At 41.2% G+C, this 27386-nt stretch overlaps 1 protein-coding gene across 1 annotated transcript in view; it reads right to left on the reverse strand.

The window, feature by feature from the left end:
* ITCH (itchy E3 ubiquitin protein ligase) overlaps nt 1–27182 on the reverse strand; it is a 116493-nt gene extending 89311 nt beyond the window's left edge. Inside the window, exon 1 of the mRNA XM_044985645.1 lies at nt 27084–27182. The gene's annotated coding sequence lies outside the window, so the exon portion shown is untranslated. The remainder of the gene's footprint in view (nt 1–27083) is intronic.
* Nucleotides 27183–27386: the final 204 nt, after the last annotated feature.

Here is a 27386-nt window from a genome sequence, read left to right on the forward strand (position 1 = left end):
TTAAGTAGGGAAGAATAATATTTAGATTAATGTTTTAAGAAGAACTGAGTTTCCTTTAACTTTTTTTCTTTTTAAAAGATTGCATAGAGCTACTTTACTATACCAGTCAGGCATTCCATGGTATCTGGGTGTCTTCTTGCTGTCTCCAATGCTTAATTACCAAAGCCTAGGATATTTAAAATACACTAATTGTAACAAAACAGGTAAAAAAAAATCTTAAATCAATAACTAACAATTCCCTAAGTAAACTCAATGTGACTAGCCCCTCATGTTTGCAATTACTAATGACTCCATTTTTTTATTTTTTATAAAAATATTAACATTTTCCAGGGTCTGTGACAGCTGAAAGCAGACACCTGTTTGCTTTGAAACACTGTTATGTACTATGACCAACTGGTGTTACTTTTCATTGTAAATCAGCTGAGTATCGTGCTACAAAATCAAATATATTTCTTAAAAATTGAAAATGAAGAACATAGCACTTAAGTCTTGTTTGGCATATAGGAGGATATATTAGGACAATCAGGGAATCAGTGCTTTTAGACATCCAACAGAAATAATAATTCAGTGCTTGACTGGATAATATCAGTGGTTGCTTTTGACCTCTCACAGTTAAGGATTTTCTCCAGGAAGTTCATCTTCATGACCCATGCCCCTTACAGTACGTGGAATATTAGATAAACTATGCTGCACTGCTCCCTAATGTAGAGGCAGATAGGATGCACTAAATTCTGAAGGAATGCTAAATGATTTTAAACCATCTGACAACCTTCAATGTTATGCAGCCTAACATTTTCTAGAACTTCCAGAGTTCATAGACAGCTTTCATTTTTTATCCTTTGTGTAAATTCACACAAACAACGAATCAGGAATTGTTAGACTGTAGGTAAGAGGTTTGTGAAAAGAAAGTAATGGCAGTAGATGCATTATTCAAGATTAACTTCAGAAGATAAAAGTACATTAAGTGAACAGTTCACCTTCAGAAGTACGCACTTATTCAAGTAAGGCTACATCTACACTACCAGCCGGATCGGTAGGTAGTGATCGATCTATCGGGGATCGATTTATTACTTCTAGTGTAGCCGCGATAAATCGATCCCCAATTGCTCTGCCGTCAACTCCTGTACTCCACCGCGGCAAGAGGCGGAAGCGGAGTTGACAGCGGAGCGGCAGCAGTCGACCCTATGCCATGAGGACGTGAGGTAAGTCGACCTAAGATACGTCAACTTCAGCTACGCTATTCTTGTAGCCTAAGTTACGTATCTTAGGTCGATCCCCCAACCCCACCCACCAGTGTAGCCCAGGCCTAAGTAGAGGGTGGGAGTTAATATTGGAGGTGGTTATTTGAAGACAGTGTTCTGTCATGCAAGGCTTAGGAAGCAGCAGAACAAGATGCTAGCAGATCCAGTGAGACTCAAAAGCCCTATATAACTTCTGTATGCCTGTCTTTGTCACAAGTATTGGAGCATCTTCTGCTGCTAGCTGGCCGTGCTGCTTCACTTCTTTAAACGACCAGTCTCCCCTTCTGCAGAACTCCTTAGCCCCACTTGTGTGGAGCAGTGTAAAGTGATACCTCATGCCTCTGCTAAACCAAACCAAAACGACAAAATGCAAGGAAGAACCCCCACTACAGAAATTTTAGGCAAACGAGTGATTGCTTGATATTGCTACTCTCCTGTCCTTGCTGCTGAGGGGAGTCTTTTCAGACTGTGAACCTCTTATCAAATTGCTGCCTTTTGCAGGCAGAATGCTGGAGCAGATACAGGGAATTCATTAAACTCTCTGGCATGGGGAAAAGACCAAAAAGCAGAAGAGGGCAGGCCAAGCAAAATGGTGGTCAATGAAACTCACGGTATGTCTATACTACCCGCTGGATCAGCGGGCAGCGATTGATCCAGTGGGGGTCGATTTATCATGTCTAGTCTAGACTCGATAAATCAACCCCTGAGCTCTCTCCCGTTGACTTCTGTACTACACCGCCACGAGAGGCACAGGCAGAGTCGACGGAGGAGCAGCAGCAGTCGACTCACTACAGTGAAGACACTAAGTGAGTAGATCTAAGTACGTCGACTTCAGCTACATTATTCACGTAACTGAAGTTGCGTAACTTAGACAGATCCCTCCACCCCCACCCCCCAGTGTAGGCCAGGCCTCAGGTGCACAAAGCAGCAGCATTTTTATAGAAGTATGCAATATCTGGACAAAAAGGCAAATTGTGGCTAATTATGCAGCTCCATAAATTCCATGTGATCTTATGTATATCAAATAAAATCTATCATATATCACCCTTCTTCGATCTGGTGTGCAAAATGCCATAACTTCAAAGGGGAAAGGAACTTGGTACGTACACACACACACACACACGATCAAGAGTTGTTTTAATTCCAGCTCTAATCTTGGCTCCTTCTTTGGCCTTGGGCAAGTCATTTAACCTCATTGCTTAACTTTTCCCAATCTGTAAAATGGTGCTAATACTTACTTGAGCAATAGGAATTGGGAGGATTGAAGTTTGAAGTGCTTGAAGATGAAAGTTTCATAACAGAAGTGCTATCGGGGCTTGAAAAACCAACTCAGACAGGGTGAGTTGAACTTTTGCCCTTGAACCACTGGCTCCCTCTCTGGAGAGCAGCAAGGAGGCAGGGACCAGATCACCACAAGTACTGATTCTAATTTGACAGGAAGAGAGAAGGCTAAGAGGGAACACAGCAGAGCAGCCACCACTAACTCTTTTTCAGGAGGGGGAGGAGGCAGGGAAGAGTGACTTCTTAGCTACTCCTCTTTTCACATAATGGGCAGGAAATGAGAAGAGAAGCTTCTGAGCAACTTCTCATTTAAGAGGAAAAAGGGGGAAGTGAGAAGCAGAGGGCCCAGATAAAAAGGGTAGCTGGAAAGCGGAGAGCCACTACCAGAATACTAAGAAAAACAAAAACAGATTTGACATTATGTCTTCTACCTATCAATTTCCATAGTAGTTGAGTGCCTTTTACAATCTTTTAATCTATTCATCCTCAACGCACACCCCACATTAGAATCCCAAACAGTCACTTTTTCCTGGATTTAGTCAAATGGCACACAAAGGTTTTTTTGCTCACATTTTAAAATGGGCTATTCTCATATGCTAAAAATCAACTCTGAAATTAGTTACATGTGCTCTTAAACTTTTACTTATCAACAGTTTCTCTATTTTGGGGTGATCTAAAAACAGCAAGAGATGAAACTGTATGCAGAGCATACAATTCTAGGAAAGAGTGACATATCCAGAACATTACTGCACATTATTAAGTGCTGACAATGTGCTGCTTGAACTGTACAAAACATAGGGAGACATAGTTCTTCCCCCTTGGAGTTTACAGTCTAAATGGACAGAAAATAATACACACAATGCTCTTGATGAAGACACAACTCAGAGGAGAGAGCTGGACCAAAATGAGCATAATATGCTTTAAAAAAATCCTGTGTGTAATGTGACATCAACTTTTTGGTCTATAATCTTAGAGCATTATGTCTTATTCATACTATGCAAGTGCCACTACTGTTTAGCAGCCTGTATAATGCACTGTTTCAATCTGCATTTTCAGTTTACTGATTCATTCAAATGTGTCCAATAATTTAAAATATTCTCCCATTAGTCTTGAATATCTTTACATAATCTGACTTTTGAAAACTAATGTCATGAGGGCAAGCAGACTTTGGAAGCCAGTATAGCCCTTTTTAGATTAAATATATCTGCCTGTAAGAAATAAGACGCGTATTTCTCCTTTATAGATAAGAGCTTAACTCCCATCGATATGAAAGGAAGCTATATACGCTCATTAAGCAGACATGAGACTAAACCTTTCATGTGAGGTCCAAAGTCACTTGTCAATGATGAATATATAGTACTTTTCATAAGAGTGGGATGTGAATTTAAACTTAATTACAAATGTATTGCCTCCCCGAGTGAAATCTTCACTTGACTGCAGATTTACATTTTGTGACAATCATACTAAATAATTCTCCTCTCAATACGTTATCAAAGATTTTAAGTTAAAGGACATAGTCAATTTGAAATTCTGTCAATTTAAACAAATTTAGTAGTAGATTCAATTACTACCTGGCCCCAAGTTCCCCTGCCATTTTTTTTTTTTAATTGATAATGCATCTTTACATTTGTTTGGGACTTTCTTTCCCCTTTAAAAAAAACAATTTTAAGAAATCCAATCAGTTTGTATTCAAAGTAAGGGGAAGACGATATGGAGGTAGAAAGATGGCAACTAAAAGTTAGTTGCTAGGAACAGCAGGAGGTAGAGGTGGTCTGGCACTAAAAGGGTTAAAAAGATGCTTGGAAAGAAATAGGATTCAGGAGAGTTTCTGCATCAGATTGTAACTGGGGTCAGTGAAAGGATCAAGGGGGGCTTTTACAGCAAAATGGGGCCCGTCCAGTTTCCCCATGCACACATTCATATGTACATCACTTAACCAATATACTGCCACAACAGTCAGCCAGTTAATCAGTTTTAATTTCTAAACAGATCTATTTTGTTCAAAGTAGCCTGTGCCTTAGTACTCAAGGACTACAAGTTAAAACCTAAAATCCAGATGCTTAAGTTACACTGACCTTTTTTTGGCTACTCGTAAGTGCTTAGTATGATTTCAGTGTCAGAAAGAAAGGAGACAGCCCTGCAATTCAACAACAGTGTTCAAAAATTTTCAAACTTTAAAAAATAATTCTCATCTGAGATGAAGCCAGAACACTTTCAAGCCAAAAGGAATTTAAAAAAATTAGAGGCATTAGAAGTAAGATAACTGGTGTTTTATTACACAACAGCTGGTCCCTGAATTTAGAATTAAGACTTATTTATATCCGGTAATTTAGAAGAAAACATCACCTTTCAGAAATAAGCACAAATAAAACCAGCTATTACAGTGTCTATATTCAGGTACAACTCAGCATTGACTATGAAAGAAACTAAAAACATGTCTCAAATACTTGAATTTTTTTAAATCAATACAGAAAAGCAGTACCATAGTTTAACTCTGCTTACTGAGTCAACGTATAAGTTACTCTTCTGGTATAATCAGTCAGGTGCAGCTTCAAAGACAACACTGGTAATTTCAGAGCCATAATAAAGTATCAGTGAGAAAAAGAGGAAAGTTTTGAGTTGCTCTCCTGTGCTTATTTTAAAAAAGGGGGCACTCACATTCAGGATGGCAGTGACTGTGATGTGGAGAAAAGGGAAGAGAGTATGAAGCAGAAGAAAATGGTGAAAACCTGCCCAGCTCTTCCCATACTTTCCCCAACTGTGTACTCCCTATGGAAGAAATATCTGAAGTTTTAAAATACATCTTAACAACTCTTAAGAATGTGTATTGAAAAGAGGATGCTACTTCATGAGTAGCAGCATTTCTACCTCTCTCTCAGACAGACAGGCTCATTCTACTGTTTTGAGACAGGTGACTGTCCCTTCACCTTGATCAGCCTACATACCGGCCTTGCTATCCTCCCCCTTTCCAATGTGTAACGTCACGTTACACACCACAGCAACTTTTCCTTTAAGCCAGTTGACCCAATTGTATGTGGTGGATAAGACTGATGACGGTCTGGTTCTTTATACACCTGCTGAATCTCTGTTCCCATTTCTTCCACCAGTCAGTAAGCAAGCAATACATGCAACAAATCAAAGCATCAGCCTGACACCTTTCTGGCATCGATCACTAGCAATAGATCATCCAAAAGAAGCAGTATTGTCTGGGTAATACCCAGATCTAAAACTACACTGATAAGGATCAAGGAAGCTTACGGACTCCAGTTGAGACTGCAGGTCCATACTCACCTTCTCCACAACTTTACCTAAAAAGTGTCAATTCCTGGCAAGATTGTCATCATCAAGAGTTTCTTTGCTTTTCTGAATTTCCACACTCACACCCACCTGAAGAGGAGGATGTGAGAACAGGAAAACCTTTCTGAATCCAGAACAAGCTGACGGGATAGATAAGGAAAGGGGGGGAAAATGCATATCCTGGCTACCAAAAGGGAAAAAAATCCTGCCGTTCTTTACGAAACATACAAAGAAAATACTTCAGTGATATTGTAACCAGACACTCAGAATTGGCCCAACTTGTAACTTTTGACTTAAATTCCTAGTGATCAGAAATGTTCTCTCTACAACTTATACAGATTAGTAAAACTGGTCAACCAACTCTATATGCTTGGAGAAAGATACCCTTATAAGAGTCTTGCTGATGACTACAAGTTTCCTGAATCCATCAGCTTGTGTTATAAACCTATGCAATATTCATTAATTTACATTTCTATGCACAGAAAATTAGTTCTATAGCTTGCATGCAATTAGGACAAGGTCACATGACATGAATTAAATCTTCTATAGATGTGCATGATTTGGTCTGAGTAAAAATTTAGAAGTAAGGTATTTTAACCATTAGAACTGCAACATATAACATTAAAAGAGGAAAGAAAGGAACAGAAGAGAAATGATGACTAGATGATATCCTCTTGGTAGCACAATACCATCACGCAGCAGTAAACTGTTCATGGGGAGACAAAGTGGATAAATTAGGGAAGGAAGGAAGGGGTAATGCAACACTTATTACACACATACTCTGGGATAAGAAACTAATTTGGAGCCTATAATTTATTTTCTGTACCTCGAAACTAACATCTAATGAATTAAAGGGTTAAAAGGGTGATCATTCTGATTAGATTTTAACATATGTTCATGCAGAGAAAAGGTACAATTTTCATGTATAGCATTGAGAGAGCTGGCTTTTTGAAGCCTGGCAAAGGAAAGCACTGCACAAAATAATTAAAGCCATTTGTGAAAACAAAAAGAATTGTATTGTGACATTCCCCAGAGTACAATCTGGACTGCTGAACAGCTGTGTACCCTCCTTACTCCTGGGGTGCCTTTTACATTACTTTGCCATGAGAACAACCACTCCTGGCCTGTTCTCGCACAGCCTCTAGCATGTACATTACTCCCAGTTGAGATACGAGTGCTCTAACCAGCTGCTCCTGAATTATATTGCAGAGTAACACCAGCAAATTCCCTGTCCCAGACTTGCCCCCAGAAATGTGCACCTTGTACTGCCCAGCTCTTTTCTTCTGGACAATACAAGCTCATACATAATCCATCATTTTATTAATAGACAATTATATGCAAAACCTTATTATCGCAAATGGATTTAGATAAAACAAGTTTAACAACTATGGAAAGATAGATTTTAAGTGATTAATAGTAATCAGGCATAAAAGTTAGAATTGATTACAAAGAAATAAAAGTTAAAATGCAAACTAATAACCAACTTAACAAGCCAAGTGAATTTAAAGCAAAAAGGTTTCTCTCATCATATGTTTACAGCAGTCTGGCTGGATTCCTTTCAGTCAGGACCCTTTCCCCCACCCCCACCCCCTTTCCCCAGTTCAATGAAGCTTCCTTTGTCTTTCCAGTGTTGTTGATGCCGTGAGTACAGATGAGGGGAGAGAGGTAATCTCTCTCCCTTCTTTGAGAATCATCTTCAGCTGGGGTTCAGGCAGCACAGTCTGTTTGCCCAGGAACCTCCAGCTGTTCTATTACCAAGATATAAATTTCTTGCTCATGCCCTTCTTTCTGCCAAAGAATGGCCACTTAACCAGGCGATAGTCGATTTGATTATGTTGACACCCCGCTGAGACATCAGTTTGCCGTTTGTCTCTGAGGAACTGGTTTGTGCCTGGTTTTCTAAATTTGGAACGTATCAGAGTAGAATTTTATGACGTAACGTACAGTGTTGCCACAAATTTTACTGGGACAATAATGTTCAGCAGATGATGTGTTTTCAAATGATACCTCACAAGGCATACTTTATACAAAATGTATCATAGTCTTGTCAAAAGGATGAACACAAGGGTACAGACTGTTGCATGTATATTTTTATTTCAGTTGTTTCCTCGTCACGATGCAATCCATTTAGAAAGGAACATAATACTGAATACACAAACAGCTTAGTTATAATTGATTCACCATGACAACAATACTCAAAATGACTAGTTCTGAAATGACAACTAAAAACCAAATTATGTCAACCCAGACCCAAATGCTGAAGTGCCGCACAGGATCAAAGCCATGGGGGGGAGAGGAGAAAGATACGTAAACTGAACCCTGTGCAGCTACAACCAATTAAAATTTTTTGCAGTCATGAAGAAATTATTGGGAAAAAAATCTATGGCTTTTGTTTTTCAGGAGGTTAGACTAGATCATATTGGTCCATTCCAGTCTTAACAATATATTATTTTAACAAGATTGCCACACGATTATATTCAATCAAAGCAGAGGCCAATTTTAAAACACAAATTCAAAGCTTCCATGAAGGTACTTACATTTTCAGCACAACTGCAATGACAGTAGTAACATCAATTCTGGGGTGGAAAGAGCACTTGAAAGTGAGCACGTCACTCCTCCCACATCAGGTCGCAAACTACCTTTGCACAGACTCAAGTCTACAGACTCGGGCTCACAGGACTCCCAGTATGGCTGGAGCTCAGGCTCTGAAACTCAGTGAGGGGGCTGGGACTCAGACCTGAGCTCCAGCCTGAATGGTAAAGCCTACGCTGCTACTTTTAGTGCTGCAGTGCAAGCCCAAGTCTGTGGACCTGGGCTCAGACTTGCTGCTGGGGGTTTTCTGGATTTCTGTTCTGCAGTCTAGACATACCCTCGGGTGGTTACTGTAGGATGGCTGAAGGTGCTGTGCTGTTGCCATTCTCTGGCAATATACAGATAAGTATGGGGGATGATCTGTGAGAATTTGTGGTCTTCAATCCATCTCATGAAGGGCAAAGGAGGAGACCATTTTCCAAGGAACAATGAAAGGGAGCCTACATATCAAGGTCAGTTGCTAATAGAGGGAATTGGGCCTGTCTTCATGCAGAAGCAAGTTAAGCATTTCTTCCTACAAGAAGTTTTCTACCTACTTTTTCAGACAATACTCATCAGATTTACACAAAAGCAGGCTCCATGAAAACGGATCCATTTTGGGGAAAGACACACAACTATGAAGTCTTCTCTTGTTGAGTTTCAGCAAATTTACTCACAGATGCTCTAGGCAGGATTGGGGCTGCAACCTACAAATTAAACTCATGACGCTTATGATTGGTTAAATCTAGCTGGAGAGGACACTGGGATTAATAATGAGATGTTGTCAATGTTCCTTTTAAGAGGTCAAAATGACAGTCTCTCTCAACGGAGACTGTTCAATGTACACTCAAGAAGTCACCCTTGACATTAACAATGTTTACAGTCATCAATGTCCCTCTACTTGCCTTTTCTGGGAAGATGTTAAAAACAACTCTGGCACCTCCAGGAATCCTCAGATTTCCCTCCCCTCACCCAGTTTGGTGTGAAGACCTGGACATAGAAGACAGACAGCTCTGGACTCTTGCTAATGATCTCTATTGTGGTAATGGACAAAAAAATATATAAACCTGGGCACTTGTATTATGCTCCTCAGCACATACTGTCAGAAATGAGGTGTGGCTCTCCTTCCCAGCCCTTTTTATCCAAATATTCTATCTTCTACATTGATTTTTGTTCAGATACAAATGACAGCAACTACGGGTTGGTGGTCAATACATCCTGTGCAGCCAAATTTCCCTGCAAGGTCCCGTCTCGCTTTCCCTAGAATTCATTCCACACCCATGTATCTATCTTAAGTACTTATATGGCCCCAATTACCACAGTATCTGAGCACCATACAGTCTTTAAGATATTAATCCTCAACCCTGTAAGGTAGGGAATTGCTATTATCCCTATTTTACAGGCAGAGAGTTGAGCCAGTCTGCACCTCCTCTTGGTACCCAGACCCCTCCCCCAGGCACTCTCAAAGAGGAGTTACATGAATATTACTTGTTTTCTGGGTTTCAGATGTTTAAGTTTGCATTACCTTCAGTCTCTCCCACCACAGATTCCTGTGCACATGGAGGAGCAGAGAGGGGGACTCAGAATCCCAAGAAGAGTGAGATCACTCAAATCCCAGAACATAGAGCAGATGAGGAAAGGGGCTCATACCCCTCTCTCCCCCGAGAGATAAAGCTCTTCTAGATCCTAGCGCGCGCACACACACACACACAGAAGATAGAATTCAGGGATGACCAGGACATCACACTTCCTCTGCTACCCCTCGTATTCTCCAACCCTTCCTGTCCTTTGCACCCCCTCCTCCCTTACCCTAGCCCCTACTATACATTCCCATTTATCCTCTCCCCATAACACCTTCATCCCTTTCTGCAGGCCCAAGCCTCTCTTCCCTTATTACCACCTACTCTTGCACCCCAAACCATCCCTTCCCTCTCACTGAGCATTCCCAGGGGTAATTTATTCTCTTTTCAAAAATAGTTTGAGGTCCTTCTGACTGTTCTGCTGTACTCTGATTACATTTCTCCAAACAAAGAACAAATACAACTTTGATAGACATTTTTCCCAAATGCTTACAGTTCATTTTCAGATTGCTGCCCAAGGTGGGCTTCAAACATCAAAGTTGCAGATTCAGAGAGATATTAAGCGGTCCCCATTCATCTCAATGAGGTGTTCTCAGCTCAAAAAGAATACCCAATGGAGATTAATACAGCCCAAAACAATAGCTCTGAGGCATGGTCTACACTACAGCATTAGGTCAATGACAGCTATTCCGATCACTTTTCCCACATAGATAAGATTCTCTCTTGTGATACCCCATAGATTTAGGCCAGTTCTACACTTGAAGGATAACTACACCACTCAGAGGAGTGAAAAATCCACATCTCAGAGTGGCATAGTTAAGCCAACCTAAGTCCCCCTGTAGATAGCGCTAGGTTGATACCTAGCTACCGCCTCTTAGGGAGGTAGATTACCTATGCCAATGGGAGAATCCCTCTTGCTGGCGTAGGTAGTGTCTACACTGAAGTTCTAAAGCAGTACAGCTGTGTCACTAACATTTTAAGTATAGATAAGCCCTTATCCGTAACTAGCACCACTGCTGTTTATTACTACCTTTTTTGTAGTGATTTGGTCATTTTTCAATCTACAGGACAGTGCTCACATACCCAAACCAGTGAGAATGAATTCTGTAAATATGATTTCATGCAAAACAGACAAAAGCTTTACTGAAATTCCAAATAATATCTACCAAGTCTCCTTCCACTAATTATGTAGTTCTAGCTAAGAAAGCACTTCGTCTGACAAGATTTGTAATCCCCTGCTCCTTGTTACTCATGGTTTCATTATTCTTTATACGTTTAGTGATTTTTTAAAATGGTATGAATATTCAGATCATCGGGTTTTGAAGTTAAAATTAGAGTGTAATTGCCAAGATTACTCTTTCTTCTAGTACTTCTCTAACTCATTATGCTTTTTCAAAATTAACTTAAGGGTAGTACATTTATTGGCCAATTCTTTTGGCACAGCAGGATATACTGTCCTCCAGACCTTTTATCTGTACCGTATATATTCAGATTGTTCAAGTATTTCTTTACCTGCTTTACAATAGCTATTGTTACGAAGACTTTGTCCATTATTTTCAAATTGCCCCCATTTTTCATGTTGCACAGATTTTTAAACAGGAATTAACAAGCCTACTTTCTAATATTAGAAATTTTCCCAAAAAACATATTTGAAAAAGCCCTTCAGCTTGCATTAACTCATTTTGTTTTCTTGCTGCCTCCTCTTTCACGGGAAGCCTTGCCTGACTAGATTTTCTTGTTTAGCTACCTCACCATTTTTCATTTCCAGAACAGGATTCTTTTTACATTCAGATCTTTTAAAAACCACACAAACCACAATGAGCATGTCTTACTATTCGTGTGAATCTGTTGTGTCTTCATTATGGAATCCCTCCCCAGCCCTGTTCCACAGTTATGAATTCTCCATTGTATCTCCCCACCATCACCATCTGACATACTATGCCACCCCTTAACATGTTCCCATTTTGTACACATCTAAACTGAGCAAGTGGGCTGAATGGGACCAGAGAACCACTGGTTCTGTATAGAAAGAATAGGAAGGAAAGAAGTACAGTAGTCCAAATAGTACTTCTCTCAACTGGCTGGGATATAATTTAATCCAAACAGTTGCTTCATTACTAAACCAGTCCTCTCAGCAGCCTGGTGCATCCATTGAGATCAGGCTTCTTTCTTTGCTCATCCTAGGTACTACAACGACATTGGCTAATATTGTGTCACACTAATATTTATTTCTCAACAGATTCTTGAAGTCATCCTTGAGATCAATGAATCCTCTGTAGTGTGTGTCATTTGCTTCCATGTGCACTACATTTAGTGAGACTTCCTAAGAAACAATCTACCCTTTTTGTCACAATTATTCAGGCATCCTGCTGTCTATCTGGGTCACTATATCTTGTGCCAGATTTCTTCTATGAAGTTACTAATCAAGATAACAAAGAGGAGGCAAGTAGAGACTCCAATTTAATTTTCACAACTGAGCTACTATCAGAGTTTGGTTGCTTCACAGTCTGCTCCTTCACAGCAGCAGAATAAAAGAAGATAAGGTTAAAGGTTCCAGAGATCCCCTCTCTGCTCACTTTATTTATTCTTCCACTATATTTCTTCTTGCTCCATAATTATGTCAAGTGTTGTCTCAATAGGTCCCAGATGATGTCTTCTCTTCTGATTCTTCGGTTTCTCCCAGGGCTTGCATTCAATTCCAATAGGCACAATTACACTATGCTTTTTTACCCCAAGTTAACTGATTGGTTTTTTTACCATAAGGATCAGCAAACATTTGTAGATTTGATCAAATGTGTAGTGTCCAAACTAGCCTTCACAGAGGTGTTTACTATTTCAAGTTAATTATCAATCAATTAACCTGAAGTAAAAGTCTCTAGAACGCACTAATAGCACCTAGTTCTTATATAGTGGTTTTCATCCACAGATCTCAAAGTGCTTTAATATAGGAGGTCAGTATCATTATACATACTGTCCCCACTGGACAAGCTCAGTGACTTCAACAGCAGCAAGTCCCTCTAAGAAAAGGAAGTCACCATGCACATGTAGCCGCCTATACTTAAAAAGGAACCATACACAACTTTCATATAATACTCTAAGATTACAGACAAGCTGCACAATCTGTTCTCTGAAGAGTCCTTTAGTGTCATGGTTGCTGTTTTTTTTACTCAAAAAGATGTCTTCACATTTTATTTTTTGTCGGTATCTAGGTGCTTCTACCTCTTGGAACTGCACTTGTTTCTCACACACGGGGTATGTCTCCACTCCAATCTCTTATTTGTGTGTTGCCCCGAATCCAGCTCTCCCCTACCCCCAAAAGCCTCCAATGAGAGTTTAGTGGTGCTTTCAATCTGAGCTAGTTGGCTCATCCTGGGGTTCAGGCTTGTAATCCCCACCCACTTTGCAGTGAGGTCGCAGGCTAGACCACTTGAGTACTGATAACCATCCAGTCGCTTCACAAAATTTCTCCCACGTGCTCACAAGGACAGACAGGCTCTCCTACACATCACTGAGAAATAAGCAGAGTGGCTCAATTTACTGGCACGAAGAATCAAGAGCTATGCCCCCAAAACTCCTAGCAGCCCACAAAGGTGAATGCAGCACCAGTGAGGACTCAGTAATTCAAATGTGGCTTTTGCAGTATAGCTCCTCACACCCAGGCTAGGTTAACCCAGATGCTAAGATACAGGTGCTGATCACCCATGTTAACTCTGCACTGAAAACATACTCAGAGTGCACTCATTCACAGGTCTTGAAGCATGCTTCAGCTCAACCAATCAGTTATTATGGAGATGCACTAATGGCTCCATAATTAAGGTTGCATTGAGTTTTCTACTTTAAACAACTTGAGTTCATCATTGACCTGCAAGACACTGCAAGCCCTCTTTGTTTACCCAGGCTTTCGGTGAGGGAGAAGCATAATAAAGGCTGGCACTTGCACATGAGATGGGGTGGGGGGGTACTGCTTGAGTTTGAATAAATCTGACTTGTTAATTTGTGTGAGGAAAAGCTGCTGGGTTTGTATTTCATGTGACCATTTAATTTATTGCAAAATTAAATACCAATTTAGATGTTTATACACACACACGGAAAAATACACAGGTCCACCACTCTGCTTTCACACACCCTTCAGACACAGCTTTCAAGCAAAAAGCCTTAGAACAAGCAACTTATTCATTCATTAACTACGGTAAGTGTAGTACAGTATGTGTATTTGATTCTGTTATCCCTGCAAAGCACTATTATCTTCTCTTCCTGTTTACTGCTCCAAGTTTGGTTAGACACATGCCTTTATACCTGCCTCTACTCTATCCTTTCATTATCAGTCATTGTTCATACACACCTCTGTTCACCCAGCTCTACACACAGCTCTCAAACTAAGAAACCCAGCCTCACCCACACAAGGCTATAGCTACACACTGCCCATCAGTCAGCCATGATCTTCAGTCACTCATCACTAAGCACAGTATCTTTAATTGCTTCTATAATTGCTTTGAAGAATGACCAATCTTCCCTTTGCATTTTTTTATTTAATAAAATAATTGCATCACTTGGCTAAAATGAGATAATTTAAATACATTAAATTAGCTTTAAAACATGAAATCATCAGTTCATTTTTGTTTAAGTCCACTAATTGCCACTGGACTTGCATTTTTGGTCTATAGAGCCAGTACCAATATACAACCAAGCTATCAGTATGACCGGGTCCTTTTGGAGGAACTTTCCAAAATGTAGTAATGATTTGTCTTGATAACGTTGCAAAGTTCTTTCTATGGTATATTAGGCACTCACAGATCCTTGACCATTTCAAAACAAGTCTAGGGTAAAGTTTACAAAAGCACCTGACTGAGCCTTGTAAAACTTTCCCACGTAGACCAGTTAAACCGGTACAACTCCCTTTGTTGACAGTCTTATTCCAGTATGAGTGTCTTCTTACGTAGGCTAAACTGAAAAATTGTGTTTGTACCATAACAAGCGGCTACTCAGAAGGTTATACGGCCATAACCATATCATTACAATTGGTAAAACTTTCTTGTGTAGACAAACCTTGAGACTGCTAAATCACTTGGGAACTTTTGAAAATGTTACTTGTAAACTTTATTTGCTTGCCGCTGTTTTTAATTTAAATTGTAAATAACCAGGAATTTGCTCTGATTGCAGGGCAGAGGATTAGAGTTATACAAGAGAAAGTACGGAATAAATTACGTTAAGGATAGGATGCGAAATCCTATAGGATAGGATGCAAAGAAATTCTGTTAAACTGGAGCATCTCTCTCCACCTATGCAAAACCCATCAACTTGGGAACATATTTATAAGCATTTTTTGCCTACACAATGACAAGCAGACAGTTTGTGGCCACCTTCGCTGTGTGCTGATTGGGCCACAAGCATCCCAGGGTTGAGAACCACTGCTTTAAAATGTTAAATGTAATGTTGCTCTGGAAGTTTGGCATTCTGATCCAAAAAATGGCAATTACTGCTAAAGAAAACAGTCTCACTTATTTCATGAAGGTAGGAAGCATTTGATGTTTTTCATTAATTAACAGAGTTGTTTAATTCCAAGTATGCTTTAATTTTTCTCTCTTCCATTTTTTGTACTACTAGGAAATTAGAAAATGGGATATTAACTGTTCAAATTTTAATTACTGCAGAAATAAAGATCCATAACAGGTTCAGAAGAAAATGAATATTAACATCTTGCTGACAATTCTATTTGGCACTCAATTAAAAGAATGCACCAACTGTCTACCAGCATAAGTTTTTCCCCTACATATTTAGATTATGAAAACTTCATCCATTTTTTAGTAGAGAGGAAAGATGATAAATGGTCCATATTGACTAAAATTGCATTGTAAATTAGTAGAAGAAAACCCATAGAATTTCCATTCATTTTTTAGTGTATTGGGAGTTTTATTCTCTTAATGGCACTGTTTTCACTGGTGAATTGGAGGGTCAGGTCACCTTCCTCAATTTGATGTTTTCTCCCCTTTTTCCTATTACCGAGTGCTTTAGCCCCATTCAGACAGCTGAAATAAGGAACCCGCACTAAAGACTAAGCTACTAACAGTAATACATGGGGAAGGGAGACGTACACAAGAGGAAGGAAGACTGGCCCTCCTCCCAAAACACAGCCCAGTTTTGTTGGCCTTCTATCTCCCAAACTCCTTTATTTTCTTTCCCCTTCTCTCCCTGCTGGTCTGCAAGAGCAGCCTAAGGTTATAGCTACACTACAGACCTTATGGGGGCACAGCTGTGCTGCTGCTGCTGTGCCACTGTAAGGTCTCCCATGTGGGCACTCTATTCCAGTGCGGGAGAGCTCTCACATCAGCATAATTAAACCACCACCAACAAGCAGCGGTGGCTATGCCAACAGGGGAGCGTCTCCCACGGACATAGGGTGACCAGATAGCAAGTGTGAAAAATCAGGAGGGAGGTGGGGGGTAATAGGAGCCCATATTAAAAAAAGCCCCAAATATCGGGACTGTCCCTATAAAATCAGGACATCTGGTCACCCTATGCAGACATAGCACTGTCCACACCAGCGCTTCTGTCAGTGAAACTTATGTTGGTTAGGGGTGTGTTCTTTCACACCTCCTGACCAACAAAAGTTTTATTGACAAAAGTGCTAGCTAAGACATGCATCTTCACTAGGGGAAAAAAGTGTGTTCTGAATTAAAGGTAAAATCCTAGTGAAAATAGCTTGCAGTTTTCACACAAGTTTGCAGGGCCAGTTAAAGTCTAAATCAATCTGCTAACTCAGGGAAAAACTATGAACTGCCTTGTCTTCATAAGAACTTTTACCTTGAGTTAGCAAACTCAAGTTAACACAGCTTTTTTCCATGGCTACACTTGCAAATTTGCAGCGCTGCAGCAGGGTGTGAAAACACACCCTCTCCGGCGCTGCAAAGCGCCAGTGTGGTCAAAGCCCCAGCGCTGGGAGCGCGGCTCCCAGCGCTGTACGTTATTCCCCACAGGGAGGTGGAGTACGGACAGCGCTGGGAGAACTCTCTCCCAGTGCTGGCGCTTTGACTACACTTAGCGCTTCAAAGCGCTGCCGCGGCTTTGGTCATCTAATCACATATGCACCTAAAGGTACTCTTTGCATGCAGTAAGTGAAAATGTGGCAGAAAGTTGAATCTCTTTTTTTTATAAATAAAAATTGCATATTTTTCCACAGCAAATGTAGGCACATATGGCTGTTATGAACAAGTGCATTTTGTAGTTAGAAATCAAAGAAAGATGGATACTTTCTGTTCAATTTGTGACAACCATAATAATACAGTCTTAGCTATGATTTGACAATCTCAGTTAAGCTCCTAGCGGACATGTGTTTACATATCCCTTCATCACAGCTGGCATCTTTTAGCAGTCTCAAAAGAGGAGAAAGGATTGAGCAAACATGAAGACAATAACTTCTAATCCCTAAAGTTGTTCTCTCCAAATCAGAGTTGAAGAATACTGGCAGAGTACTGCATGAAAACTTGCGCCACTCCTGCCAAGCTGGACCTGCTCTATGAATAGTGGACTACAGTCTTCATTGTTACAAATCCAACACATTTCAAGAGCACTAAAATTTACAATCAACATTTTTAATATGAACAGTTATTGACAGCAAATAAATTTAAGCCCAACACTCATAAAATAGGGAAAAGTCAAAATTAGAAAAAGATCAGACTTTTTACTTCTTAAAGACTTATTTAGAGACACCACTCTATTATTTTCATGAGACAAGAATAAGTTTGTCCATTCCTCTGGGTTTGCCAGTTTATAAGAAACTCATTTCGTTCTGTGAGAACTTGTAAAAATCCTCTAAATCAAAAGATGCTTCTAAAAAAAGGATTGTTTTTGCACTGAAGATTTCTTTTGAAACTACCTTAAAACAAAAATACCTATATAAGAATTTAACATTATACTTGATTAAATGATCTACATGGATTCCCAACTAACAAGTGCTAGTAAATCTAAACATAAATCTTGACATATAAAGAGAAAAAACTTGTTTTTAAAACTAATTTTGTGAAGCTGTTCTGCTCTGCCTTTCATAGACTTATGAAGAAAAACTTCATAAAAAGCTGTCATTACAATTGGTCAAATGTTCAAAAAACCTCATTTAATCAAATTATACGGTACATCAAGTATAAATGGGACAATTTTTTAAATTAAGAAGTTAACAATATGAGTATTTTCAAATTGCTTTCCTTGTGGTTACTGCAGAATACAGTATACAGAGGTACAAATAAAAATACCTTAGAGAGAAATCATTCTAAACACTATTTAGAATGATTTCTCTCTAAGGAATTCATTTATATATGAATTTGTTGCTATGGTATGATATATAAAAACAGAAAAATAAACACCCCCAATTTACTGGGTTAAAAAGTGAGGTTAGCAGATCGTATGGATTTGCTAAGCACATGCACTTTACACTAAAAACTATGCTGGAGTAAACATATTTACAGATAAGACTATTTGCTTCCTCCTTCCCTAAACAGAAGGTAGACTTGAAAACATATTGAGGGAAGATTATCTAGGTAAAATGCCTGTGTTTTGAGTGACATATTTATGGAATATGCTTTTAGGGATATAAAAAGGGTCTGTGGTTAACCCGCCCCCCCCCCCCTTTTTTTTTTTTTTACCACCACCACCACCCTTTTTTTTTTTTTTTTTAATTCAAAGGCAAGATACACCAATGGAACTTTTTAAAAAAAATAAAATGCAATAAGTACAACTTTAAAATAGTAAGTCAAAGTTTTATTACATTTACAAGTCATCTAACAGTCAATTGTACATATTAATACTACTTAGCATTTTCTGTCTTCAAAGCACAGGTTAACTAACAAATTTGCAACACCCTTAGGTGTGGAAACAGACAGGGAAGGTTCAGGGAAAGTGCAGAGGGCCAAAATGCTCAGAACACAGGGTTTACTATGCACCTGTTCAGAAAGGGTTCCGTATACCATGGAGAAGTGTTTGCAAAATGCTCAGCATCATGAACAGTGCCTGAGTACTAAGGAGGAGGAAGTGGACTGTGATCAGAGAGATAATGGTTACAGGATATATACAAGGCATTCCCTATGTACATTCCAATGAATACAAATAAATAATGTTATTTTATTTTGGTTGTTTAAAAATACGTCATCCAGTACCCTGGATGCATTCACAAAATAAACAATTTGGACCTATGGAAAAAACATCTCTTCCAATCCGATTTGATTCCCCTCACAAGGCTCACACACCAAGCCAGCCACTTATTCATACTATCCAGCCCAAAGATAAACCTGAAGACTTGTTTACACATAGTTTTTGTACCACTTTAACTATGTTGGTTTCTAAAACATTAAAACAGTACACCTCCCTAGTGTGGGCAAAGCTATATTGGTATAGCTGAACTAGATATCAGAGGGTTATACCACTTCAACTATGGCAGTTTCCAAACCAATATAGTTATAGCAGTACAAACTGTACAGAAAAGCCCTGTGAGAAAGAGCGAGACTTCCAATGGGACCTGAGGTCAACAGATTGAGACCCTGACTAACCAAGGCAAGAAACAGACTTCACAGTTGAGGACTCCTCACCAAGAAAAGTCTGTCTAGGCTCCTTGTGAATAAACCAGGAGATTGCTAGCTCATGTTTTCAGATCTCAACTGTTGCAGTAATATTACCAAGGTAGAGAGAGTCTGAGGCACCATGGTCTAGCTCAGGGGTTGGCAACCTTTCAGAAGTTGTGTGCCGAGTCTTCATTTATTCACTCTAATTTAAGGTTTCGTGTGCCAATAATACATGTTAACGGTTTTAGAAGGTCTCTTTCTATAAGTCTACAATATATAACTAAACTATTGTTGTGTGTAAAGTAAATAAGGTTTTTAAAATGTTTAAGAAGCTTCATTTAAAATTAAATTAAAATGCAGAGCCTCTTGGACTGGTGGCCAGGACCCAGGCAGTGTGAGTGCCACTGAAAATCAGCTAGTGTGCTGCCTTCGGCACGTGTGCCATAGGTTGCCTACCCCTGGTCTAGCTGGTTTAAAGCTTTACATGTTTAAAAGTGACCAAACCAGTATGCCCAACTTTTGGATTCTCAGTCACTCCAACCGCACACCAAGGGAAATGGTTACCAGAATGTGCTTAAGAAGTTTTTCTTTGAAAAAACTGAGAACAGGAACTACCACAAATACATCCAAGGGTTTTAATTAAACAAACTCTCTCGAAGGAAGTTCACCATGTCTCATGTGTGCTGTTCATGCTGACTTACCAGTCTGCAGCTCACTTTCTATCTAATAAAATGAAAGAAGCTGCAAGAACAAAGCTCAAACCTTAGTTGCTCTGCTAGCAGCTCAAAGCCACATTCTCAGTTCTGAGATACAACCGTACAGAAGTTAAGTGACTTGCCCCAAAGTCACTCAGTAATCATAATAGCCAGGATACAAGTCCTGTGACAGACTTGTGAACCAGAAGCAATCACAAGCAGCTTGTCTCAATACTTCAGTTTATTTAAAATAAATTGCTAATTCTCTGAGATATTCACAAATTCTAAATGTTCTTGATGACTGAAGGGCCAAAATCCATGTGCTATGTATGTAAAATCCTAACACAGGCTATGTCAGCAACTTTTTACAGGCCAAAAGTTCAGAGTTTGGTCAAGAGGCCGAGAGGCCTAGCGAACAGTGAACAATATTACTTAAGAGAAACAGAACAAACAAGACACAAACCTTGCTTTTTACTAAGATAAGCATGATCAGCAAACGCCAAATGGGGAGCAGTAATTGGCACTGTTATCTGAAGCTGCAACAGACCAAAGGATTGAAAGGGGCCCCTATGTCTGTCTTTCTCCACTCCTTTTGCAGGAAGAGAGAGACATGCTCTCCCACATACCAACCTTGAGTTCATGGAAGAGGTTCAAGCATGTCAATATGAGATATGACATCCTCCCTCATCCCTCCCAGATACACAATGGGCAAACTGAAAAACAATTTCTATTGCCATGTACTTTTCAATGTCTTTTTGCTTTAACCCCCAGGAACGTACCTGTTGAACAATCAGAAGGGCGACCTCATTCCTATGGACCCCAAATCAGAATTCAACATATATATTTTATACTAATACACTTTATACATTTTTTAAAGGAAAACGCCTGTGTACTAACAGTATGTTACTTGTTAACCTGAAACCATGGGTGGAGACATCATGTAATCTTTAGACTATTGGCTACTGTGCTTATCTTGTCTTGCTGCTAGACCTATCCAGGGGCTCGGGACCTCCTACCCTGTCACTTCCCTCCACCCTTGAAAATTCCATATAATCCATTGTAATCAATTGTTTGGCAGTGTCTCTGAGCCTAATAAGCAAAGAGACACTCCACCAGCGCTGTGCATAATAAACCCATGTGCTTGATTCTACACAATGTTCATTTTGTATGGCTAACAAGTTAATCAATCAAATTCATAGAACAGATCATAACCAGATGAAGGAATTTGAGTGGGAATGCTAATTTTTCCTATGCCCTCCTCATTCAAGCTTTTTTGAAACACAGAGCAGGCTATCTTTTCTCAGTCCAGGGCTTAAAAATTTGCTAAACATCCATTAGCCAGAAACCAATACAAAGGAGAAATGAAAAACAGTGAGTCCCAAGTGGAACCTTTTGGTGAGATGCCCAGACTTCCCTTCAACTTCTAACTGCTGACAAAGAGGAGAGCAGTAAAAAATTTTAACAGGAGAGTGTCAATGGATCCTTCTCAGAAGCACCTGCTTTCATATGATGTTCTGGCTAATTTGATGCCACACTTCCTAGTTCTGCTCAACCAATGGAAAAGAAAAGGCACATTTACTCTTTCCCCCCACTTCCCAATGGTAAATGGTGGGTGATTTTTTCAAGGCCTACCTCTGCTTGACTGGAGCACATGTATTAAAGATGCTTGTTTCAGGACCAACTATTTAAATGCAAACATTAGCAACTCTATTCATGAACAAGGCAAAGGACACATCCTAGTTATACATTTTGGAACAGCTCAAATAGGTGTGAGGAAGAAGCCAGTAGTGTTTCTGGACAAAAGAACTGGAAGAAAATGCTCTACTTGTGAAAATTCCAAAAGGCATTGCATTAGCATTGTCTGCTTGTTTAAATAGTTAGAATGAATAACCGATGTCAATGTCCCCATAGCATGTTTCCTCAGAAAAAATCTATGTCCTCAATATTTTTATTAGTGTGTTCTGTGAACTAACTACAGTTAGTATAGAAATTCCATGTATAATTTAAGAATTTAATGGAAAAATGTCAGAGGTTTTTAAAAGTTTGCACAGAGCTGGTAATAAGAAATTTTCCAAGAATGGGAACCTCATTTTCAGGTTTTCAAAGGTTTCTTTTACAGTTTACAGTGAATCTTCCTGAAAACACACACACACACACACAGATTGTTCAATATAGATTTAAAATAAATAAAACAATCCCTTTGGAGGCCTTTGACATAGCAATAACTCTCCTCTGCAACCCAAGTTCTAAACACAACACAAAGAAGCAAGAATATTATTTACTTTCTTCTCAAGAAGGAAGAAAAGTGGGATGCAGACTACCCTTTCTTTTCCCAAACATGGGCACCAAATTAGTTCAGATGCCTGACAAAACACAACCAAATGAACGATGCCAAACAGATGGACTGTCTGGAACCTTTAAAAAAAAACAACAACACATTTGCTTGATTCCGTGCCAGACATTGGAAAAACAGAAAGAATACTTCCAAGATAGATAGGCAAACTGTGATTACATCCTATTTTGCCTTCTGGAGCAAGCATGTGGGCAAAGCTCATTTACAGTAAGCAGCTGAAAATGTTCTTCTCCCAGCTACAGTACATGTGCTGTGCTAAATGTCACTCCCTTCTGAAGTGTGAGGGCACACAAACGACAATCAACATCCATCACAAAGTAAATCAGACCAGCAGACTGAAATCTGAGCATGAAAAAGCACAGAACTGGACAGGCAAACTTAGAAGCACAATGTCCATAGTGTAGTTTATAGCACATCAATACATTTCATTATTACCGTTTTCAGCTAATGTGCATAAAAAAAACAGTCTTCCTCATTTGTTCTGAATGAAAGTGGAATTATTTATTGTTTGTATACCACCAGCATGTAAGGCATTTTAACAGATGGTTTAAGTTAACATGAATAGTGTTATTTAACAAATTCACTGCATTATAATCCATTCATATAAAATATATTTCCCTGGGCACTAACATTGCTAATTGATATCAACACATCTCTGTGAAGCGTTTTTCGATTAACCATTGGATGAGTCAGAAGATGGAAAAAAACAAATGGATTTTGTAGGCCTCACCAGAAGTGGATAATTTGTTTTGGGAATTATTTTAGTTTAAACTTTGCTAGGAAATGGAATGGTCGATTTAAAACCTAAAGCAGACTCCTGACATATTTTAAAGTCTGTAATTTTTAAACTACATTTGGTAATGCCTGTTATCCCATCTCTTCTTTTGAAATATTGGGAAAGATGTCTAATCTCTAAAATAAGTACACCTCTACTCCGATATAACGTGACCCGATATAACACGAATTCGGATATAACACAGTAAAGCAGCGCTCCGGGGGCGCGGGGCTGCACGCTCCGGCGGATCAAAGCAAGTTCGATATAACGCGGTTTCACCTATAATGCAGAAAGATTTTTTGGCTCCCGAGGACAGCGTAATATCAGGATAGAGGTGTAAATAAATATAAATTCCCATGGCTGCTTCACCATGAACAATTGGAACATAAATACCTATTAAGGAGAGAAAAAAACAAACTATATTGCTTAACAGTTTTATTCATATAAATAATCTCCCCCACTCTCCCTCCATCTTTAAACACTGTGATAACTGTTTAATCTGTAAGGAGCTTCAAAGTTAGTATTCAGAAGCCTCAGTTATTTTCCACTCCATCAGTTCAACTTCTTTCATACCTACTATACAATATCTTTGTTTAAAGATATAAGAAAATTCACTTTGAATCATAATGCAGATATTGTTCTGATAACTTCGAAGTGAACTTGTTCACAGAGACGGTTAAACTGTCAAATTGCAACTAAGAACACAAACTACAATGTGTTCGGCTCTTTTACAGCAGCACAAACCAATGTAACCACAATTAAGTCAGCAGAACAGCTCTCAACTTTCACAGCTGGAAGAGAGAGCAGAACTTGATCCACTGCTTTCAAGCAATTTTTCAGTCTTACCCTCATGAGATTTGAACAGGAAGATGGAGCCCACGTGGGACTTTATTCCTAAATTTCTAAGCCTGTTTTTCAAGTAGTGAAAACCAGCAGTGGTTCAATCTGCCCTCATTCCTTCATTACTTCTAGTCTGGCCTTTACACTTATTAGGCAAGATTACCCCCAGTAAAAGGAAAACAGAGGAAGGGACAGAGTAATAAAGACTGGACAAAACAATGGGGAACACTCTAAGGAACAATCCAGTATTAGCCAAAGGAATGGAAAAGATGACCTAAAAGACCTTTCCCAGCTCTAATTTCTTGGACTCTAATAAAAGTTTGTTTCTGCTGAGAGGCTTTTGCCAATTCAAAGAGTAACGGATGTGTTTCACTAGACCAAATTACAAGGTAGGCCCCTCATTCTACACCTTTGCTACTTCTGCCTCTCACAAATCTGGCACGGTTTTCCCTATTGTAAATTATAGCTATCAAAACAAGCTAAATCTTGAAAGAAAGGTGGCAGAAAATTTCAGACCCAGTTAAATAACGACTCCCACATCATTTCAACCTTCCTCTACCTACCATTTGGATTTTGTTGTCACACAAGATCAGTGGTGCCCATTTATATACTGGAGGGTTAAGTAACTAAGGGTACGTCTTCACTACCCGCCATATCGGCGGGTAGCAATCGATTTATCGGAGTTCGATATATCGCGTCTCATCTAGACGCGATATCTTGAACTCCGAACGCGCTCCCGTGACTCCGGAACTCCACCACCGCGAATGGCGGTAGCGGAGTCGACGGGGGAGCCAGCAGACGTCGATCCCACGCCGTGAGGACAGGTAAATAATTTGAACTAAGGTACTTCGACTTCAGCTACGCTATTCGCGTAGCTGAAGTTGCGTACCTTAGATCGAACGCCCCCCCCCCCACTGTAGACCAGGCCTAAGACCTACCCATGTTTCCAGACTAAAAGTGAAGGCACCGATGCCGCCATTCTAGAGTGACTTTATTTATTAAAGATACTACAATACTGTATAGCCATGGTCCCCAACGCGGTGCCCACGGGCGCCATCTTAATGCGCCCGCGTCCTGGCCCCCGGGAGAGCACCCGCCGAAATGTCGCGGCGGGGACGCCTCTCGATGACAACACTTGTCGCCGACAAGTGATGTCATCGAGAGGCGTTGCCACCGAATTTCGGCGGGGACGCCTCTCGCTGACGCCGCTTGCCATCAACAAGTGACGTCATCGAGAGGTGTCGCTCCCGAATTTCAGCGGGGATGCCTCTCAATGATGTCGCTTGTCAACGGCAAGTGATGTCATCGAGAGGTGTCGCCGCCGCGGCATTTCGGCGGGTGCTCTGCCGCCGCTGTGGTCCTTCGGCTGGTGCCCGCCAGCCGAAAAGCTTGGGGACCACTGCTGTATAGTAATAACCACATACACTGCAGTTGCACTCACTTATGCTTTACTGTTTTGGACCATTACTTTACGACACTGCATTTTTTTATAGGACAAAGCAAGTAAACGCCAGTGAGATGGCTGCACCAATGAGGCTCTAGCAAGACTCACCAGGATAGCGTGAAGGCACTAGTCAAAGGAAGCTCATTCCAAGGTCTGGGGAAGGGGCTGAGCCAGAGGATTATTAAATTGAGAGGAATGAGTTGGAGGGAAAGAATTATCAGCTCACACAAGACAAACACCTGGAGGATCAGTGGGGGCCGACAGAGGATCTCAATAAAATGGGCATCCTGTGGGAGAGAGAAACCTAGCAGAGGAGGCAAACCCCCCAGAGTTGGCAAATCATGCAGATTTCAGAGTGGTAGCCGTGTTAGGCTGTATCAGCAAAAACAACGAGGAGTCCTTATAGCACCTTAGAGACTAACACATTTATTTGGGCATAAGCTTTCATGGGCTAGAACCCACTTCATCAGATGCATGGAGTGAAAAATACAGGAGCAAGTATAAATACATGAAAGGATGGGGGTTGCTTTACCAAGTGTGAGGTCAGTCTAACAAGAGAAATCAATTAATCATGCAGAACCACTCGGCAGCCTATGAACACCCGCAGGCCAGGACTGTGCTGTGGCCACAGGTGAGGGCAGTGGGGTCTAGCAGCCAGAGTGAGCTGGTGGGAGGACAGGGAGACGGCTGTGGTCAGAGCTCTGGATCTGGTAGCTAGAGGGGGCTGTAGCCAGAGATCAGGGCTCCAGAGTCTAGCAGCCAGAGGGGGCTGGTCAGGGGGGTGGGAGGAGAGGGAGAGGGCTGTGGTCAGAGCACTGGACCTGGCAGCTAGAGGGGGCTGTAGCCAAAGATCAGGGCTCCAGGGTCTAGCAGCCAGAGCAGGCCGGTCAGGGGGTGGGAGGACAGGGAGAGGGCTGTGGTCAGAGCACTGGATTTGGCAGCCAGAGGGGGCTCGTCAGGGGGGTGGGAGGACAGGGAGAGGGCTTGGTCAGAGCACTGGACCTGGCAGCCAGAGGGGGCTGGGCGGGGCTGTAGCCAGAGATCAGGGTCTAGCAGCCAGAGGGGGCTGGTCAGGGGGGTGGGAGGACAGGGAGAGGGCTTGGTCAGCGAACTGGACCTGGCAGCCAGAGGGGGCTGGGCGGGGCTGTAGCCAGAGATCAGGGTCTAGCAGCCGGAGGGGGCTGGTCGGCACGCGGGAGGGGTTGTGGCCAGACGTCCTGCGGGAGGCCGGCCGGGGGGCTGCCCCCACCCCATGCCCCGGGGGCAAGGAGCGAAATGCCTCCCCCTTCCCATTCTACACATGTTGTGACCCCCGGGGAGGGGGCGGCTCCCCCAAGCCAGGCCTGCCCCACCCCGAACCCCTCTCCAGCGGCGGAGCCGAGGCGCCCCTTCGAGGGGAGACCGGGAGGGATATAGCCCCGTCTCCGCTGCCACCTCCCGCCGCGGTGGGCTCCTTACCGGTTAGGGCGGCGGTGCCAGCTCCTCAATCCTTCCGCCAAGATGGCAGCCAGTCCGAGCCCAACCTCAGGCAGCGACTTTCCAAAGTCGGGTGGACACTGCGCATGCGCAGAGTTGGCGATGGCGGAGGTGGGTGAAAACTACAACTCCCAGCGTGCCCCGCGGGTATAACGCATGCGCGTTGAGTGGGCGAGCGCTTGCGTGGGTGGGGCAGGACTCGGCGGCCTGGGCCTGTTGTAGGGCAGCGTGTGTTTCAGCTCCGTGGGAATTTGGGCGTTGACTTGGTTCCCTCGGGGGCGGGAA

This window comes from Mauremys mutica, chromosome 13 (genome assembly GCF_020497125.1).
Source record: "Mauremys mutica isolate MM-2020 ecotype Southern chromosome 13, ASM2049712v1, whole genome shotgun sequence".
Taxonomy (NCBI): Eukaryota; Metazoa; Chordata; order Testudines; family Geoemydidae; genus Mauremys; species Mauremys mutica.